The 20,594-nt window shown below is 38.7% G+C and overlaps 1 non-coding gene across 1 annotated transcript; it reads right to left on the bottom strand.

Moving 5' to 3' along the window:
* Window positions 1-6,167: 6,167 nt before the first annotated feature.
* LOC145013544 (small nucleolar RNA R71) lies at window positions 6,168-6,274 on the bottom strand. The gene has a single exon (XR_013665096.1). It is a non-coding gene; the product is annotated as a small nucleolar RNA R71 (small nucleolar RNA).
* Window positions 6,275-20,594: the final 14,320 nt, after the last annotated feature.

Here is a 20,594-nt window from a genome sequence, read left to right as displayed (position 1 = left end):
CTTATTCTCTTAGAGTTTATTCCAAGTGTACTTGGTGTTATGTGAAGCATTTGAGGCATCACACTTGAGGTGCTAGGGTCACAAGGTTTCAAAGGAATCCATGCTACAAAGAGGTATGTAATTCTTACTAACTATTAGAATAAAAGATCCCCATGTATGCTAGATTGGAATCATTCGACCTAAAGTCGGATGATAGTTGTGAATCTTGTCTACTTGGAAAAATGACAAAGTCACCTTGTACTGGCACTTGTGCTAGGGGTGAAGGTTTGTTGGATCTCATACACACAGATGTATGTGGAGCCTTTGGAACCGCCACTAGAGATGCTAATCACTTTTATATGACTTTTATTGATGATCTTAGTAGATATGGACATGTCTAATTAATCAAACATAAGTCGAAAACCTTTGATAAATTCAAAGAGTTTAAGCAAGAAGTGGAGAATCAGTTGGGCAGGAACATTAAGATGCTTCGATCCGATCGAGGTGATGAGTATCTTAGTATCGAGTTCCTTGACTATCTTAAGGAATGTGGGATAGTCTCACAATTGACACCTCCCAAAACAGCACAGTTGAATGGTGTAGCTGAGAGGCGCAATCGAACCTTGTTTGACATGGTTCGTTCCATGATGAGTCGAGTTTCGCTACCAATCTCATTTTGGGGGTATGCCTTAGAGGCTGCCGCCCATATCCTTAATCTAGTCCCTACAAAGAAGGTTGCCAAAACACCTCACGAGATGTGGCCTGGAAAAGTTCCCAATCTAGACCACATCAAGGTTTGGGGTTGTGAGGCTTTCGTGAGATGCGAGACTCACGACAAGCTCGAACCTCGAAGTGAGAGGTGTATTTTCATCGGCTACCCACATAAATCTTTTGGTTATATCTTCTACAGACCGAATGACAATGTGGTCTTTGTAGCAAGAAGAAGTGTATTTCGAGAAAGAGAACTCATAAGCCAAAGAGACAGTGGGAGGCAAGTTGAACTTGAAGAAATTCAAGAGTCAAGCAGAGAAGGAACCTCAAACCCTAGCCCTCAACATGAGGAGGAAACTCCTGTTGAGCCGACTGAAGATTCCGTACCTCTGAGGCGTTCCACCAAAGTTAGGAATGCACCTGAGCATTATTATGGTTTCCATATTATTGCCAAAGGTGATACCCTTGTTAGTGATAATACACTGATAAATCTGGAAGAGCCTAACAGCTTCACGGAAGCCATGGCAGGCCCTGAGTTTGCTAAATGGAAAGAGGCTATGGATAGCGAGATACAATCAATGTATGACAATCAAGTTTGGAACTTTGTTGACAATGTACCAGGTCATAAGACACTAGGGTGCAAATGGATCTTCAAGAAGAAGATCGACATGGATGGTAATGTACACACTTATAAGGCACGACTGGTTGCAAAGGGTTATTCTCAAACTCCAGGAGTTGATTATGATGAGACCTTTGCACCAGTGGCCAAGAGTAAGTCTATTAGGGTTCTGTTAGCCATTGCTGCATTTCATGACAACAAAATATGGCAAATGGATGTTAAAAACCGTTTTCCTTAATGGAAAGTTGGATGAGGATGTTTACATGGTTCAAATAATGGGTTTTGTAAGTACAGAATACCCTAATAGGGTGTGTAAGCTTGAAAAATCCATATATGGATTGAAACAAGCACCTCACAGATGGAATCTTTGCTTCGATGAGAAAGTCAAAGAGTTTGGCTTTTCGAGATGTGAAGATGAATCTTGAATATATATCAAGGCGAGTGGGAGTATAGTTAGCTTTTTGGTACTGTATGTGGATGACATACTGCTTATAGGAAATGACATCCCAACCTTGCAGGAAGTGAAATCCTACCTTGGGAAGTGTTTCGCTATGAAAGACCTAGGAGAAGCTGCCTATATCCTCAGGATAAAGATTTTGAGAAACAAGAGTAAAATACTAATTGGACTTAGTCAGAGTACTTACTTGGACAAAGTGCTGAAGAGGTTTAATATGGAAAATTCCAAGAAAGGAGATTTACCTATTCAGTGTAATGCCAGACTGAGTAAAAATCAGAGCCCGAGTACAGATGAAGAGATAGCTGAGATGAGTCGAGTCCCATATGCTTCTGTTGTAGGCTCGATCATGTATAATATGACTTGTACTCGTCCTAATGTTGCATTTGCTTTGAGCATGGTTAGCAGATATCAGAGTAATCCTGGCAAGCCTCACTGGACTGCAGTAAAGAATATTCTCAAGTACCTACGAAGGACTAAGGACTGGGTCCTTACCCTTGGTGGGAGTGATGACTTGAAAGTAGTAGGGTATAGTGATGCTAGCTTTCAGACTGATAGGGATAATTTCCGCTCTCAGTCGGGCTGGGTCTTTACCCTAAATGGAGGGGTAATTACTTGGGAAAGTTCCAAGTAAGATGCAGTGTCTAATTCCACTTGTGAATTAGAGTATATAGCAGAAAGTGAAGCAGCAAAGGAGGCTATATGGATAAGGAACTTCATCGGAGACCTTGGAGTTGTACCAGCTATTAAGGAGCCCATGGAAATTTTCTATAATAGTGAAAGTGCAGTTGCCTTAGCAAAGGAACCAAGGGATCACGAGAGATCCAGGCACATCGACAGAAAATATCATTTCATCAGACATCGAATAGAAGAAGGGATCCTCGTGGCAAAGAGGGTATCATCAGATGAGAACCCGGTAGATCCCCTCACGAAGGGACTGAGTAGGGTTAAGCATCTTCAGCATGCTAGGAGCATAGGGCTAAGAGATGATTTTAGTTTTTAGAAGTTAGATAATTTTGAAATATGTAAAATGTAATTGACCTTTGATGATATAATTTTTTTTATGAGTTAAGTGTTTCTATCTCTTGTCAATAATTTACTAGTATTTCTTTTTGCATGTTTTAACTTCCAGAATAATTATGTTATGGTATATATCATATTATTTAAATTCTCCACAGTCAATCATATGTTGGAAGTACATATGAATCAAGACTGTCATGGGTTGGTTTGTAGAGGTCCAAGATGTTGGACAAAGGGGGCTACAACACTCATGAGTGCTCATAAGTTTTGAGTATTGGATACAACCCACGCTCACTGGTATCACTTCATGGAATTTATATCGAGTGATCGTGAGACGGTAATATCATATAAGTCCTTAAAACTAGACATATGATTTGTTACCTATGATTTGGTTATGCATTGATTGTACAAAAACGCATTGGTAACTCGATGTTATAAAATGTACCTTTGTGTGTAATTCAACAAGTAGTAGAGCAAGCATATGAGTTGAAGTTTATATGTTCCTTCTTGGATTAGAAGCGTTATCTGGGCCCCTCGATGATTTTTTTTGACCCATGTACTGGGCCCGGTCAGAACTAAATTGATGTGTTCAATTAAGTTCTATGTCAAACAAATCGGAAATCAAGAAACAACTGCTAGACAATAGAAACACATTGTTCCATGTGTTTGTCCGGCTGATATCTAGAACAGAGGATTATATGATCACTTATCTAAAATGGCACACCATCATCTTCTCAGTTTCGAGAGACATTGAAAGAGCTACGATTGCTGATCGGTTCCTGAAGTCATACTTCCAACTATAGTTATTAGGCTTATCCAAGTGGGAGACTGTTGGATATAGTGTCTAAGTCCATAACTATATTTGGTATGTACTTGACCCAACCCGGCATGACCCATTTGGGTTGCATGTCATCATGCACTTGGATAGACTAAATGAGAGAAATAAGATACTTATGGTTTATTAGTATATTATAAGTTCTAATATATTAATAATAAGAAGAAGAATATTTAGTTAGTATTGATCAATAATTAATTTAGAATTAATCATGTGATCAAAATAAGACTAATTAAATATACGAGTTGATTGTGTCAATCATCCATAACTTATATAGTGGGCCAAGGCTCCATGGATTATCAAGTTGGGTTAAACCCATAAGATGCTCCATGGATTCTCTATGGGAGTTACATAACCCATGGGTCATGGAAATGAAAGGTCATGACAATTAGGGTTTACATGGTGTAACCCTAATTGTAACATACTATATAAATATGCTATTCTTCACCATTTTCGGCCACTAGAGTGAATCAAAGAGGACTAGCCAAAAATCCAAGTGTTCTTATTCTCTTAGAGTTTATTTCAAGTGTACTTGGTGTTGTGTGAAGCATTTCAGGCATCACACTTGAGGTGCTAGGCTCACAAGGTTTCAAAGGAATCTAAGCAATAAAGAGGTATGTAATTCTTACTAACTATTAGAATAAAAGATCCCCATGTATGCTAGATAGGATTATGAACCTTGGAAAATCATTTTGCATGTATCTTAGTGAAACATAGATCCAAGGTTTCTAGGGTTGCATGTACACCATAGGATTATGAACCTTAGAAAATCATTTTGCATGTATCTTAGTTAATCATTTTGCTTCTGTTTAGCTAGATGAAGCTTTAACTCTATGGATTAGTTAAATTTATTATGGATTTAATAGTTGGTTATGTGCTTGTGTTTGATTATTACTACCTAGCATGCTAATATTCGATACTTTAATTGCTTGAATTCATGTTTTGTGTAGCTTAGTAACTATTGAATTACATGAACTTGACACCTAGTGATTTAGTAACCATTGAATTGCTAGAGGTAGAATCGACCCAATCTTAGATAAATAATTAAAGTAATTGAATTAGTTGTGCTAGAGAACATAAATTATGACCATAATTGTGTTTGTTAAATAAATCCTACATAAGATATCGATAATCAATATGTGATTATGTGTTTGCTTGTGTATGACCATACATAGTTTTACATGAATTAGTGAAACATTAGTTAATTTGGACTTAAATTACTAATAATATAATATTTGGTAATCAATTTTAATAATCCATATTTAGTAGCTAACAATATAGGAGAAGTGGATTCAAAATAAACGGAAGTGTTTTTAGTAACTGACTGAATTTGATAGTTAAGTGATTAAGTTTTTCAGAACTTGTAAAATTAGATAAAAACCCCAATTAACTTTTGCTTGTTTTAGGTTAATTTTTAGTAAATAAATTAGTTAATTAAATCCGTTCTATGTGTTCGATACCCGACTGTTAGTGCTGTATTATTTGGGAAAAGACACACTACCAAAAATCATAATAGTTAGATAAATAGTTGGTAAAACTCACAAGTAGGTATAATAATTACATATCAAGTTTTCGGCGCCATTGCCGGAGAATGGCTAATTTAGTTTTTGATTTATTTGCTTTAAGTTAATCGATCCTTTTTGTAGGGTTAAACCTGCAAAAAGTAATTTTTAGCTTTAGTTGTTTTTTCTGAATAACCGACCTCACAACATGAGCTAGGAAATTTCATATTTTTCTTTCATTTTTGTTGCAACAACATAAGGTGGTATTCCTTACCACATCGTGGTGAACAGTCAGTAGGCATTTTCATATAGTTTTTGTTCATTTTTACGTTTTTATTTTTGTTTTTGTTGCAGTAGTACATGACTGGTGGATCCAACACACCTTTGATACCACCGCTTGAAGATCCATAGACAGCCCTTTGTAAAAAGACGGATAAGAACATAAGAGAAACCAACCCACCAAAGAAATCACCTTTCAAGGATCTCAACTAAGTTTTTGGAAAGAAGAAAGGAAAGAACATAGGTGAATCAAGCAAATCCTCAAAATACAAAAGCAAGGTTGAAAGCTTTGAGCAGAATCCTAATACACAAGAATCCGAATACGAGTCTGAACCCGAATTAGAAAAAAAAGAAATTGAAACCGAATATGATCCAAAAAAAGAGATGGCGAACATTGCCGACATGTCTATGGAGGCATACAATAAAAGAATCCGAGAGGACACCGGTCCCGGTTTAGTGCAACCTACAATTCCTTCTACCGTAACATTCGAGATTAAACGACATATGCTTTCCGCGCTTAAGGAAGTTCCGTTTCTCGGGAAAGATCATGAGGATGCTTACAAACACATTGATGAAGTCAATGACATAGCTAATTACTTCAACATCCCGAATGTTCCATGAGAGACTGTGTTGTTGAGAATGATTCCAGTCACTTTTTAAGGAGATACTAAAGATTGGTTAAAGGCGCTTCCACCCGGTGCAATTACTACATGGGCGCAAATGCGTGAATAATTATTAGAAATTTTTTTCCCACCTTCTAAAGTTGCTAAACTCAAGAAGGCCATAGCAAACTTCGAGCAACAACCAGGTGAGCCACTCTATGAAGCATGAGAGCGATACAAAGGATTAAGAAGAAATTGTCCCCAAAATGATTTATATGAGCAACAAGAAGTATCAATCTTCTATGATAGGGTAAATGTGATGACAAGGAAACTCCATGACTCTTAAGGACCTTTAATAAAGAAAAATCCTAGTGAGATTAAGGAGTTGATTAAAGAGTTTTCTAAGCATTCACGTGAGTACCACAATCCTTGAAATGATGGAGTAAAAGGAATTGGGAGTAGCATTTTTAAGGACATGGAATCTGTTTTAGCTATGCTAAATAATATGTACCGAAGAATGACAAAAATAGATCAATCAATACATGCAATTCATGTGGGTTGTGAAAGATGCAATGGTTCACATTTGACTAAATATTGCTATTTGGACGAGAACGAGAATAAGAAAGCTCAAGTATGCTACTCGAGTGGAGACCGATACGATGAAGATTAGAGGAATCCAAAGAAAGAATGGTTGCCATATAATGAATATAAAAAGAAAAAAGAATAAAATTTTAGGCAAACTGGTCGAGGCTTTTACCAAAAAGAGCAACCACCACCTGAAAAGAAATTTGATTTAGAGTCCATGCTATCTAGATTCATGGAGGCTTTGGAAAAATGACATGTGAGACCGATGCGGCGATAAGAGACCAACAAGTTTTAATGAGAGACCAACAAGCTTTACTAAGAAATCATCAAGCATCGATTCAGAAAATTGAAGCTCAATTTGGTCAATCAACTACATAGGTTAATGAGTGATTGTCTCAACAAATTCCCAATAAAAAGCCACAACCGCATGTCATGATCATTGATACCGAAGAAGATACTATTTCTTAGTTCCTAGAAGCCCTAGAAGAAGAGACAAAGCAGCCCAAACCAAAACTAGAGAAGTCAAAAGCCGAATAAATAATTGTTGCTGAATCACAGATCCCACATCGTGAGGATCCCATTCTCACGACTTGGGGCCAGTCTGACTAGAAAAATTTGGTTGATGATCAAGCTTATCTTCCTCAGCTACCATTTCCTTCTCGAGCTAAGTTCATCCACTGGAAGAAGAACATTTGAAGTTTATGAAGCAAGTAAAGGGTATTTCTACTAATACTCCTTTTATTGAGTCCTTGGCACAAGTACACGAATATGTGAAGTTTCTTCAAGATTTAATTGACACTTGCCAACAATTAGAGAAGATTGCTATGGTGGTCCTAAGTGAATAGAGTTCTAAGGTGACTATGGGAGAAATACCAAAGAAGATGGGAGATCTTGGATGCCTTACACTTCCATGTGAATTTGAAAATATTATGAAGATGTGGAATAGTGTCTAAGCCCGTAACTAAATTTGGTATGTACTTGACCCGGTTGTGCATGGTCCTTTTGGGTTGCCTTCTCCAAAGCAACTTGACAAGGTAATTTAAGGAGAAAGAGAGAGTATTATGATTTATTAATATATTATAAGAGTAATATATTAAAGGAGAAATCATATTTATTTAATTAGTATTGGTCATAAATTAATTAAGAATTAATTTAGTGGTTAAAAGAGATTAATTGAATAAAGGGGTATAAACTGTCAAATGTATGATAGTTGAGTTTTTGGTTAAGGAAACCTAATGGGCTTAAGGGGGAACGAAATTATGATGGGTAACCATCATATTTTCGTCCAAGGGCCTTATTCCAGAAGGTTCCATGGGCTGCTTGGTGGCTAAGCTGTCCATTAGGGTTTAGACTGAAACCCTAGTAACCTGTAAGTATAAATATGACCCCTAGGGCATTGAATTCGGCTACCACTTGATTCTAAGAGTACCCTAGGCTGATTTCTAGCCTCTCTCTCCCTCTCTCATATTGCCTTCTTGCTTGTGGGGTTTGTGAACCATTAGAGGAGTTGCATTTGTGACTCTAGGCTCAAGAGAAGAAGAAAGAAAAGATCTAAGCCAACAATTGAAGAGGTAAACATTTAGATCTGATTCTATATGTTAATTTTGTTGTTTATATGCTAGATTAGGGTTTGTAAGTCTTGGAATCAAAGCATGTTCAATAGTGAAACCAAGATCCAAGCATTAGGGTTTGTATGAGCACATAGGAATGTTTCTTATGCATAAAACCCATCAATGGTATCAGTGTCATGATTGGTTTCAGTTGTATGTGATGCTTAACTGCTTTATTTACTGAAAATCGAGTTTTTGGCCCCTGCCCGACTCAACTCGGCGAGTCAGTATGTGGACTCGGCGAGTCCAGGTCTGACTCGGCGAGTCAGTTAGTCAAGCAGAGGGATTTTCGAGTTTTGGATGCTGTTTTGACTTGGACTTGATGCTTAATTTGTTTTGTGAAGTTAAAATACGAATTTTATCTTAATTAAGTGTTTATCCTTGCCAAAAGAATAAATAATTTCAAATTTTTTAAATGTTAGTTATTTATGTGATAAATATGGATTATTTAAAAATTATTTGGTAATTATCTAATGACTAAAATTGAGATTAGGTCAAATATAGATAATTATGAAATTAATTGGTTAATTTGAGTTATTTGTTATTTGATCCCTTATGTTTTGAAAAGATCAATACTTGCCCTCAAGTTTTGAAATTTGAATTTATGATTAAAAGTTTAATTTTGAGTAATTTAAATTTCAAACCCTAAGAATTTTACAAGTTTAAAATTCAACCCTATACTATTATATATTATTACAAGTTTAATATATATATATATATATATATATATATATATATATATATATATATATATATATATATATATATATATATATATATATATGTATAACTTAAAATGCTAGTCTTACCGTTAGTAGGCCTCATTCACGAAGCCGGTCTATAAGGTGGGTATAAGGTTGCTGCCTATAAAATGGCGCTTAATGGGTGTACACTCACACCAACGGCTTGCTTGAATGGTGGAGGGTCGTTAGCCGAACGGGTAGGATTGGGCAACCCTCTCCTCAATAAAAGTATAATGTTAATTATTAAGTGACTACATGTTTTACAAATTCCCATTCCTAGTTACTTTAGGGTAAAATGTGAAAATGATGCTAATCCATGGAATTACACTTCGTACCCTTGTCAAACGTTGATGAAGCGCGTGTGGTTAACTGGCACATCAATTTGGGGATGACATTAGTAGCGAAGGGTGACTCGATGTTTGTCATTGATCAATGGAGCATGTGTGGTTTACCGGCACATTGATTAGGTGATAAAGACATTGAGTGCACCACGTTGATTCGCATGGTTATTCACAAATTTGTATGCGATCCTCGGCATCCCAGTCGCAAATTTGAAATGCATATCGAGATTTAAACATGCCATTGAAAAGTTCAATGAATCTCAAAGATCTAGGAGTTTTCAATACATTTAAAACCTAAATTATTTTTCGTTTTTCATGGTGAGAATTAGTGAATCGTCATTCACTTACCTTCAAATTATTTACTTTTAGAGTACGGCATCCCTTTCTAAGTTGTAAATAATGTTGTTGGATCCTAGCCCTAATTTCTCATTTGGGTGTTTAATTAGGGATTCATTTCTAATTAAACTTTGTTCCCTTTTCTTTTCAGATGTCTACAAACAACAACAACAACAACGCTTCTGGGTCATTCTTGTTGATGAACTTGTGTCAAAAAGTGACATTTGATGGTTCAAACTTCAATGAGTGGATGAGGTATATCCTCATGATCACACGCTACGAGGACAAAGAATATGTCCTCGATGAAAAGATTGAAAAAATCATCCCAGATGTTGTTATTCCTGAGGAATTGGCCGCCTTTGAGGCCCACGAGCGTAATGCCACGAAGGATCACTGCATCATGCTGGCCACCATGAACCTCGAACTCCAAAAGTCCTATGAGGACATGTATCCATATGAAATGCATCAGGATTTGCTGGACAGGTATCACCAGAGCGCGAGGCAAGAGCGCTATGAGATCATTACGAACATGATCACCGCTAAGATGGGGAGTGGAGAATCCCTAACCTCTCATTTGCAGAAAATGCAGAGGTATGTTGATCGTCTTCTCAAACTTAATGTTAAGTTTGATGAGGATTTGGCTATCGAAATAATCCTCCACTCCTTGCCCTCCTGCTACAATCAGTTTACGATGACCTACCATATGAACAAAGAGGAGGTCTCCTTGTGCAAGCTCCAAGGACTCTTGAGGACTACTGAGAGCAACCTCAAAGACAAATCCGTTGCACCGTCCCCTGTTGTGGCCGCTCCTGTGATGGCGATAGGTCAAGGAAAGGGTAAAAAGAGGAAGGCTCCATGTAAGAGCCACCATAAAGGGAAACCCCGTGATGGTTCATCCTCAAGTGGGACCAAATCAGGTCCTATTAAACCCTCTTCCGACCCTAAAGAAGCAGAGTGCTTCTATTGCTACCAAAAGGGCCACTGGAAGCGAATCTGCCCTCAATATCTGCAGGACATAAGAGATGGGAAGATCAAGCCCACATTTGCAGGTATGTATTCTATTAAATCTAATAACTCATCATTTGCTACTTCATGGGTTCTTGATACAGGATGTGGTTACCACATTTGTTCTGATTTGTAGGGCCTAAAAAGAAGAAGGGAGATGGAGCATGGGAAAATGAACCTGATTATGGGAAACAGAAGATCGTCGCCTGTGACCAAAGTCAGTGTTTATTCTTTAGTGTTGAGTAATGGGTTAGGAATAGATTTAGAGAATTGTTGTTATTCGCCAGATATGGCAAGAAACATTATTTCTTTTCACAGGTTGTTTAGACAAGGTTTCAGATATTCTTTTGATAATAGTAATGGTTCTATTAATGTTTATTTGAATGGTGTGTTTTATTTCAATGCATTACCTTGTAATGGGATTTATGAATCCGTGATGATTGTTGATAATTTTGGAAATAATGTTTTGAATATTGATTCGTCTACTAGTCTAGACAAAGCATGCTTGTGGCATTGTCGCCTTGGCCATGTCAACAAGAAACGCATAGCCCAACTCCAAAAGGATGGAGTGTTGGAGTCATTCGACCTTAGGGACGATGACACGTGTGAGTCTTGTTTACTTGGGAAGATGACCAAGTCACCCTTTACTGGCACTTGTGAAAGGGGTGAGGGTTTATGGGATCTCATACACACCGATGTGTGTGGGGCCTTAAGATCCACCACAAGGGATGCTTGCCGCTTCTACGTGACTTTTACAGATGATTATAGCAGATATGGATATATCTATTTAATCAAGCAAAAGTCGGAAACCTTTGAAAAGTTCAAAGAGTTTAAGAATGAAGTGGAGAATCAGTTGGGCAAGAAAATCAAGATGCTTCGGTCAGACCGAGGAGGAGAGTACCTAAGTCTTAAGTTTCACGACTATCTAAAAGAATGCGGAATCGTTTCGCAATTGACACCTCTGAGGACACCACAATTGAATGGTGTGGCTGAGAGACGTAATCGGACCTTGTTGGAGATGGTTCATTCTATGATGAGTCGGACTTCGTTACCAATAGCTTTCTGGGGGTATGCCTTAGAGACTGCCGCCCACATACTTAACTTAGTTCCCACCAAGAAGGTTTCCAAGACTCCTCACGACATGTGGACAGGGAAGGCTCCCTCGTTGGCACATATCAAGGTTTGGGGTTGCGAGGCTTTCGTAATACGAGAGACTCACGACTAACTAGAACCTCGTACTGAGAAGTGTTATTTCATCGGCTACCCGCAGAAGTCTTTTGGCTACCTTTTCTATAGACCGAGTGACAATGTTGTCTTCGTTGCTAGAAGAGGAGTTTTCCGAGAAAGGGAATTTATAGGCCAAGAAGACAGTGGGAGGCAAATTGAACATGAAGAAATTCAAGATCAAAGCGATGAAGGAACCTCTGACACTGGCACTCAACTTGAGGAGGAAACTCCTGTTGAACCTGTTGACATGTCCTTACCTCTTCGACGATCCACTAGGGCTAGTGTTCCACCCCAGTTATATGGTTTTCATATCACTACTGAAGGGGATACATTTATTAGTGATAGTACACTAGTAAATTTGGATGAACCTAGCAGCTATAAGGAAGCCATGGCAGGCCCGGAGTCTGCTAAATGGAGAGAGGCGATGGACAACGAGATTCAGTCCATGTACGACAACCAAGTTTGGAATTTGGTTGATAATGTACCGGGTCGTAAGACAGTCGGGTGCAAGTGAATCTTCAAAAAGAAGACGGACATGGATGGGAAAGTGCATACTTATAAAGCGCGATTGGTTGCGAATGGCTTTACTCAAACTCCCGGAGTTGACTATGATGAGACCTTCTCACCAGTTGCGAAGATAAAATCTATTAGGGTGATGCTTGTCATAGCTGCATTTCATGATTATGAAATATGGCAGATGGACGTGAAAACCGCTTTCCTTAATGAAAAGTTGGCTGAGGATGTGTACATGAATCAGCCAGAGGGTTTTGTCAATGTGAAGTATCCAAATAGAGTATGCAAGCTTGAGAAATCCATTTATGGATTGAAACAAGCATCTCGCAGATGGAATCTTTGTTTTGACGAGAAGGTTAAAGAGTTTGGCTTTCTGCGAAGCGAAGATGAATCTTGTGTATATGTCAAAGCCAGTGGGAGTATAGTAAGCTTCCTCGTATTGTATGTCGACGACATACTACTCATAGGAAACGATGTCCCAACCCTGCAGGAAGTCAAGTCCTGGCTTGGGAAATGTTTCGCTATGAAGGACCTCAGAGAGGATACTTATATTTTGGGAATAAGAATAGTAAGAAACAGGGAAAAGAGACTGATAGGACTCAGTCAGGATACATACTTGGAAAAGGTACTAAAGCGTTTTAGTATGGAAAATTCCAAGAAAAGGGAGTTGCCAATCCAAAGCAATACCAAGCTGAGTAAGACTCAGAGCCCGAGTACAGAGACAGAGATAGCTGATATGAGCCGAGTACCTTACGCTTCCGCAGCAGGCTCTATCATGTACGCTATGACTTGTACTCGCCCTGATGTGGCCTTCGCTTTGAGCATGGTCAGCAGATATCAAGGGAACCCTGGTAGAGCACATTGGATTGCAGTTAAGAATATTCTTAAGTACCTTGGGAGGACCAAGGAATGGTTTCTAGTCCTCGGTGGGAGTGATGACTTAAGGGTACGAGGGTACAGTGACGCTAGTTTTCAGACGGATCGGGATAAATTCCGATCGCAGTCGGGCTGGGTCTTTACCCTAAATCGAGGAGCAGTGACTTGGAAAAGTTCCAAGCAAGAGACCATAGCTGATTCAATGTGCGAATCAGAGTATATTGCGGCGAGCGAAGCGTCAAAGGAGGCTATATGGTTGAAGAACTTCATTGGAGACTGATGTGTGTGAAACAAACTAGTTTTAATCCTACTTTAATTATCAAATAACACACAAAAGGCAGTGAACCTATCAATTGTGGTATAGCTAAATAAGCAGGGTATCGAACACATGGAACGACAAATTAAATTAAAAACTAATTCTATCTAAGTTGATTAAGAAAATAGGGGTTTTTCTCTAGTTTTACAAGACTAGAAACTTACTAACTATAACTAATTAAAGACTAGAAAATGACAATTTAACTAGATTCAATAATGGGAGAGGAACTTCTGTTTAGTTCAACTCGGTTAACTTTATGGTTGATTTCAAGGTAATAGTGCAATGGATTAATTCTTTTGTTGGTTACCGATTCAAGTAATTAGGTTCATGTTCACTACCCTAATCCTTAGCAAATAAACTAACTCAAACAGTGGCCAATTGCTTAATTTAATTATATTTACTAGATTAATTATTCGGGTTAAGTTAGACTTGCAATAGCTAATTAATTTATTATTCTTAATTAACCTCTTGTTTGATGGTCATCTTACAAGCTTGCACATGAATTTACTCAATTTCCTTATTAATCCTAGTTTCATATTCATTAATTCTAGACATATGGTATAGTGGTCACATATCATATGAGGTTGATAATCAATAGATGTTCATGCTAATCAATTATCTTCCTATTAACAGAAAATTAATTATCATTCATACACAAGGTTCTTTAGCAAGCTAAAATAACAATAATTCACCAACTTGGAATTAATCCTACCAATCAATCAAATCATATTGTCAACTTTGTATCCCCAAACAGAAGTCTAAAGAATTTAGTTCATAACTAAGGTAAATAACAGCAAACAAATAAGTTCAAGTTGCTTAATCATGTTGACAAAACAAAAGGAATAAGTAGAATGATGAAATTACGCCTTAATTACTCCCGGAATCGAATTCTAGCTTCCTTGGTCGACTTCTAGGGTTCTTCTGGCTTCTTATTCGCAGCAAGGCACTTCTGAAACTTCCCAGAATTCTCCTTTCTCGATTTGTGGAGTTATCTTTAAATATGCGTTCCGACTCGTCGAGTCAGGTGGTGACTCGTCGAGTCCCTCTCACATTCTTCGTATTACGATAACTATCTTGACTTCCGAATCATTGTCCTTCTGAATCCGCGACCGGACTCGTCGAGTCAAGGCTCGACTCGACGAGTAGAAGCCTTTTTTTGGGTGTTTTCCTTCTTCATTCCACTCTTGAGCTCCTAACCGCTTCTCTTGCTTCCTTTCGCTTCCGAGCTTCATCTTTGGACTGAAAAACATAATTTAACACTTTTAAGTACCTTTTGTCCATAATATGCAACAATTTAGCTAATATATGAATAAAAAACTATACTTAATACACACTAAATATGCACATATCAAAATATCCCACACTTGTCTTTTGCTTGCCCTCAAGCAAAACTGAGTTTTAACACATTAGAATTATGTATAACAACTCCAATCTAACCCAGCCATTATGCCAAGATCGCAACGCATGCATTTGTGTCTAAAATTTTTCCTAAAGAACCCCCCATATTCCAAATACTCACAATCCTCATAAACATTCGCCCACTCACCCCGAACTATGCTCATTTTATGCAACCCTCCGAATCCATCCTCAGAAAACCTCTTTACCCTCAAGGTATTTTTAATTGAGCAACCCAAGCATACATATTCTAGAATTACAACTTTTCGATACCACTACGGAATTCTTTGAATTCTTCACTTTCTTGATAATTTGATCTTTGATATCTTTGAATTCACCAACTTGTATTGACTTTTGGCATCTTCAACTTTTTGAATTTCTTGGAATTTTGATCTTTAGATCTTCACTTCATTTGCTCCAAAATTCTTACAATTTTTCTTGTAATTCTCTCTTTCTTTTTTTTTTTTTACATGTATACCTCACTTTTTTCACTCAAATTCCTACATGCTTAAGCAGGGGCGCTCAATCTCAACCTTTATTGGCTAATGATAAAAATTTTCTTGGATACATTTCAGGTTTAGGCTGCTAAACATATTGCATCCCTCAGGCTGAGCGAGGTCGTGTTTTTGTCTCATGATTTCACTGAAATAAGGAAGCCACAAATGCACTAGAACGTATATAGGCTCAACTAAACATTTGGGTCTTCATGCAATTATTAACACAATTCTAACATGGAATCCTAATTTTTACCAAAATTTTCTAAATTAAATCCTAAATAATACTTTTGGTATGCAATTTTTTTTTAAAAAATTGACTATTATGTAACCAACCCCCTACCCCACACTTATGTGATGCAATGCCCTCATTGCATATGATGCATAAAAACATAAAAAATAAAGAAGGAATTGGAACAAACTCCCCTGGGATAGCAGTGGATAGGTTGATCACTCTCATTTAAGCTCCAACTTCAATCAATTTTAGACATGGTAACATCTCATCCATGTCTTGGGTGTTTCGTCTCATGTGGGTCGCTCCAAATATGCGAAAATCGGTGTAAGATCTTCAAGAATGGATATGGAAGAATAAGGAAGCAAGTGGTACAAGTATCAGCATCAAATCAGCAGTCCTTCGGCATAAAAATGAAACGACTCGTCGAGTAGCAGCGCGCCGTCTCAGAATCTGTGGAAATACAAGGCGACTCGTCGAGTCAGCTTAGTGCACTCAACGAGTTGGCCACTGAACGAAAAATATTTTGCAACTGTTTTAGCCTCTAAAAACTTCTTTAACTCTTCCTCACGTTCGGACTCAATTGCTCATACCCCTAGGACCGGAATCGACACTTTGACGTTAAAATGCCGCTTCCTTGACTCGCTCTCACTCGCGAAAACATCCATTTGCTATATCTCTAAACCATCCTAAGCAAGCAATCCTAATTCAATCCTGAAAAATAACTAAAGCAAACAACCATTAAACATAATAAAATCTCAAAGCATACACACCAAATAAAAAAAAAAACAAAAAAATTAAAATTGTTTGATTAAAAACACAAAAATATAAAAATCAATCTTCATCCTCCTCATACTCATTGGCGGCTCCACTTCCCCTGGCTCCACTTCGTCGCGCACCAATCCTCTCATCCCAAGATGGAATGAATGGGTAATTTCCACCATCAATATGTGGGATATTGAAGTGGTCAAAAAGTCGTATGTGGGATTGGTTGCTAAAGTTCAGCCCCCTCGCCATTTGATCCTGCATCCGCCTCATCTCTACATTGTACCAATCCATTGGTACGTCTTCATTCTCAACCGGAATCACTGGCGGCTCGTCCTCCACATCCCGCTCTCTTTTTGATCTTACCCTCCTTCCCGATGCTTCGGGACCAACAACGGGGTCATCATTTGGGATGGCATAATGGCCACCACCATAGTCTTCAATTATCCGTGCCCTTTGGAAAAGAATGGGATTGAACGGAGGTGTCGGGATCAATGTCATGAAGTTCCAGGCACCGCGGTTCATCAACTCGAATGAGTTAGCCAATCGGGTGACAAACATTCCACCATTTATACGGGAGGTTTTGCGATCTTTGACTGCACCCTCCGAAAGGTATGAAGCTATACACCAAGGGATGTTGCAAAAGATGACGGGTGTTATTTTGCTCCATAAATAGAAGACGTCAAGGTTGGAGACCTTGTCATCATCTTTCCTTTGGTTGATAGTGGAGGAAATAAGGCGGTGAATGAGGCGGTGAGTTGGGGATCGGATGCTTCCTTCTTGTGCAGACTTTGGGATGTAAACTTTATTTCCTATGGTATTCCACCAACCCGTGCTTGTAACTCCATCGGGGAACACCATGTGAGTGTTTGCAAAAAAGGCCCGAAAGATGTTTGTTGACACCAAGGGTTGATCATAGATCCCTAGTCGGCAAGCAAGGTCCACCACCGAGCATTGACGATACTCGCCCCCAAGACAAAAAGTAAAGCTTGCCGGGTGATACACATCCACTCCCCCGGTAAAAGATACCGTGGAGAAAAACTCCAAGCAAAGCTCTAAATAGACCGGCTCTTGTATGCGAAAGACCCGGCTCCACCCATCGCAGATCATTGTCTCGCCTTCATGTTGGAAATCCTTCAAAAGGTAAGGAGCTAATTCTTCTTCATATATAACACTTTGCAGCCACTCCCAATCAATTCTGTTTGGCACATACACCTCCTTCTTCTTAATGTCGGAGAGCTTCTTCTTCCACTTCCTCATTGTTGAAGCGGATTCAATTTGCGGGAAGTTTAGCCATGGAAACTCCCCTTGGCTACCACTTGAAGATTGTCCCCTTCTGAACATGATCTCTGCAAAACAAATAAACAAAACCCAGAAAACACAGAATATAATTAAAAACTGGATTGCATTTGTAAATCGACTGGACTCGTCGAGTCCATGCCCGACTCGGCGAGTCGCGCAACCTGCACGAGTCGGTCGATGGGTCTCATAAAATTGGACCATTAAACCTGTAAATTCTTTCAAGGGTTTTGTCTTAACACTTAGTATTGATGTATTTAGGCCAAAATAAGCATTCAAAACAACTTAATTCATGCGAAATCAAAACCCTAGAAATTTAGAACTTCTCAAAAACGGGTTTTTCATGCAATTTCTACCTTGGATTGACTTATAATCATGCTCTTAACATAAAATAGGAAGAAATTTGATACCTTTTTGGATTGTGCTTGAGAAATTTGGAAGAACTTGAAGAACTTGATGAATGCTTGAGAGAGAAATTGCAAAAAGCGGCCTGACGAGTGTAGATGTGAAACTGATTCTTAGGGTTAAAACCCTACTTACCCAATGTAAAATTAATTTTGAAATTATTTTTTTTTCTGTAAATAAGACCGAGTCGTCGAGTCGTGGTCAGACTCGGCGAGTCTGGTCGCGAAGTCAAATGCTTTTCTGAAATCCATGTAGACTCGTCGAGTTGTGGTCAGACTTGGCGAGTTGCTTAAAAATTGTATAATTTTCAAAAAATTTCTGTTTATTATGAATCATTTCACCCCACACTTAGGCTATGCACACTCTCAAGCAGACATGCCCGATGATTTGGAAGATTAAGATTAAAAACGAAGGGAAAATAAAAAGAAAACTAAAAAGTAAAAGAAAGCAAACTCTATATAACGGGTTGCCTCCCGCCAAGCGCTTCTTTTTGAGGAGTCATGAGCTAGACTCCTTCCCATCTACGTTTTGTCATCCTCGAGCATCGGGAACGCACGCCTAACTTTTTGTGATTTGTACTTGGTCTTGTAAGCGTGGATCTTTTTCTTGTAAGCCCTTTTTAATTCATCTCTTTTTCTTTTCATTGCTTCATCTTCAGCTGCTTGGGCTTCCCTTTTCCTCTTTTTCTTCTTCACCCCCTTCTTTTTCACCGTCTTTTGAACCTCTTTTTCTTTAAATTTAATAACTTCACATTCCATGATGGTCTGTGCTCTAGGTTTAGTGGTGAATTGGTGATCAGCTTCCTCTTTCCTTTCCTTTATTTCTGCATCCTTTCCCGTGCTTAACCCTTCCTCAAATTGGACCGTATCAAGACATGCAACATCGGCGTATTGAACTCTCCTTTCCTTTCCTTTTTTTGATGTTTGTTCTTCTACAGACTCCTGTATATTACTGAAATCTAAGGTATGTGAAGGACTAGTAACAAGCGGATCCAAGTCGGCCAAGTGTTTGCCCAAATCGACTGGACTCGTCGAGTCCACTAGAGTGACTCGGCGAGTCGGTACGAATTCCCTAGAATCTTGGGTTTCTTCTGAGTGGGCTCCTTCTAGTAGCTTTTCCAATTCTTCCAAGTCCTTGTTAACATCTCCTTCTTCTTCAGAGTGTATCACAGACTTGGTTGGATCTTCTTTCATCAAATGTGCAAGCTCTTTTTCTAATATCTCATCATCCAATTGGATCATTGAGACTTCTTCAATCTTTTTCTCTTCTTGCTTGATTTCTGGAATAGCTTTAAACTTCACAGCCTCATCACCCACTCTCAATGTCAATGTAGACTCACTTATATCAATTAAGGCACACGCGGTGTTCAAGAAGGATCTCCCCAAAATAATTGGAATTTCGGGGTCTTCTTCCATATCAACAACCATGAAGTCTACTGGGAATATGAACTTGTCAACTTTTATAAGGAGATCTTCACAAACGCCTTTTGGATGGATTATTGTCTTGTCCGCCAAATGGATCTTCATATGCACCGGTTTTGGTTCTGGTAGATTCAACTTCTTATAGAATGACAAAGGCATCATATTGATGCTTACCCCTGAGTCAGCCAATGCTCATGTGAAGATCTCATTACCAAATTGGCACGAAATCACCATATTGCCGGGATCACCCTTCTTTTTAGGTAGTTCACTCATCAAGACTTCTGCAACTTCAGCCAAATCCTTCCTAGCAGCAAAAAGGCCCTTAAGCAAGTTGAAGTATTTAGGCGTTTGAAGTATTGTTTCCACGAATGGCACATTAACTTGTAGAGCGTTAACATGATTCATGAAGGTTCTGTATGCTTCAACTTTTTCTGCAGGCATGGCTTTGGTTGGGTATGGCAGTGGAGGCTTATAAGGTTTCGAAGAATTGATGGGTTTCTCTTTTTCGCATGGATTGGTCGAGTCCACAGGAGTGTCTCGGCGAGTCGGGTCGAATTTAGCTAGCTCCAGTTCTTCTACCTTGTCTTCCTTCTTCTTGGAGATCCTTAATGCTTCTGTAATGTTTTCTTCACTTCTGGAGGTTATTGCGCTCACGTTCTCATTTCTTGGATTGGGCTCGGTGTTGCTCGGTGTTCCCCGGAAACGGCGCCAAAAACTTGATGTGTAAGTTGTCCTAGTTGTTTCTCAATGTTGAGAATGGAAGCTTGCTGATTCCTCAACATGTTTCTGGTTTCTTGCATTGCTACATCATGATCATTATGTCTTTTCTCGGACGCGGTTATGAACCTTGTGAGTATATCTTCTAAATTTGCCTTCTTTTCTGTCACCGGCTCTTCCTTTTGATAATATCCCCTCTCCCTCTGTTTGTATTTCTCCTCCTTAGCCTTTTTATACTCTTCGTATGCGAGCCATTCCTTCTTGGGTTTCCTCCAGTCTTCATCGTATCTATCGCCACGGGAATAGAATACTT

This window comes from Lactuca saligna, chromosome 8 (genome assembly GCF_052625555.1).
Source record: "Lactuca saligna cultivar CGN05327 chromosome 8, ASM5262555v1, whole genome shotgun sequence".
Lineage (NCBI taxonomy): Eukaryota > Viridiplantae > Streptophyta > Magnoliopsida > Asterales > Asteraceae > Lactuca > Lactuca saligna.
The sequence above is the reverse complement of the archived record's forward strand: the minus strand, read 5'-3'. Positions and strand labels throughout refer to the sequence as shown.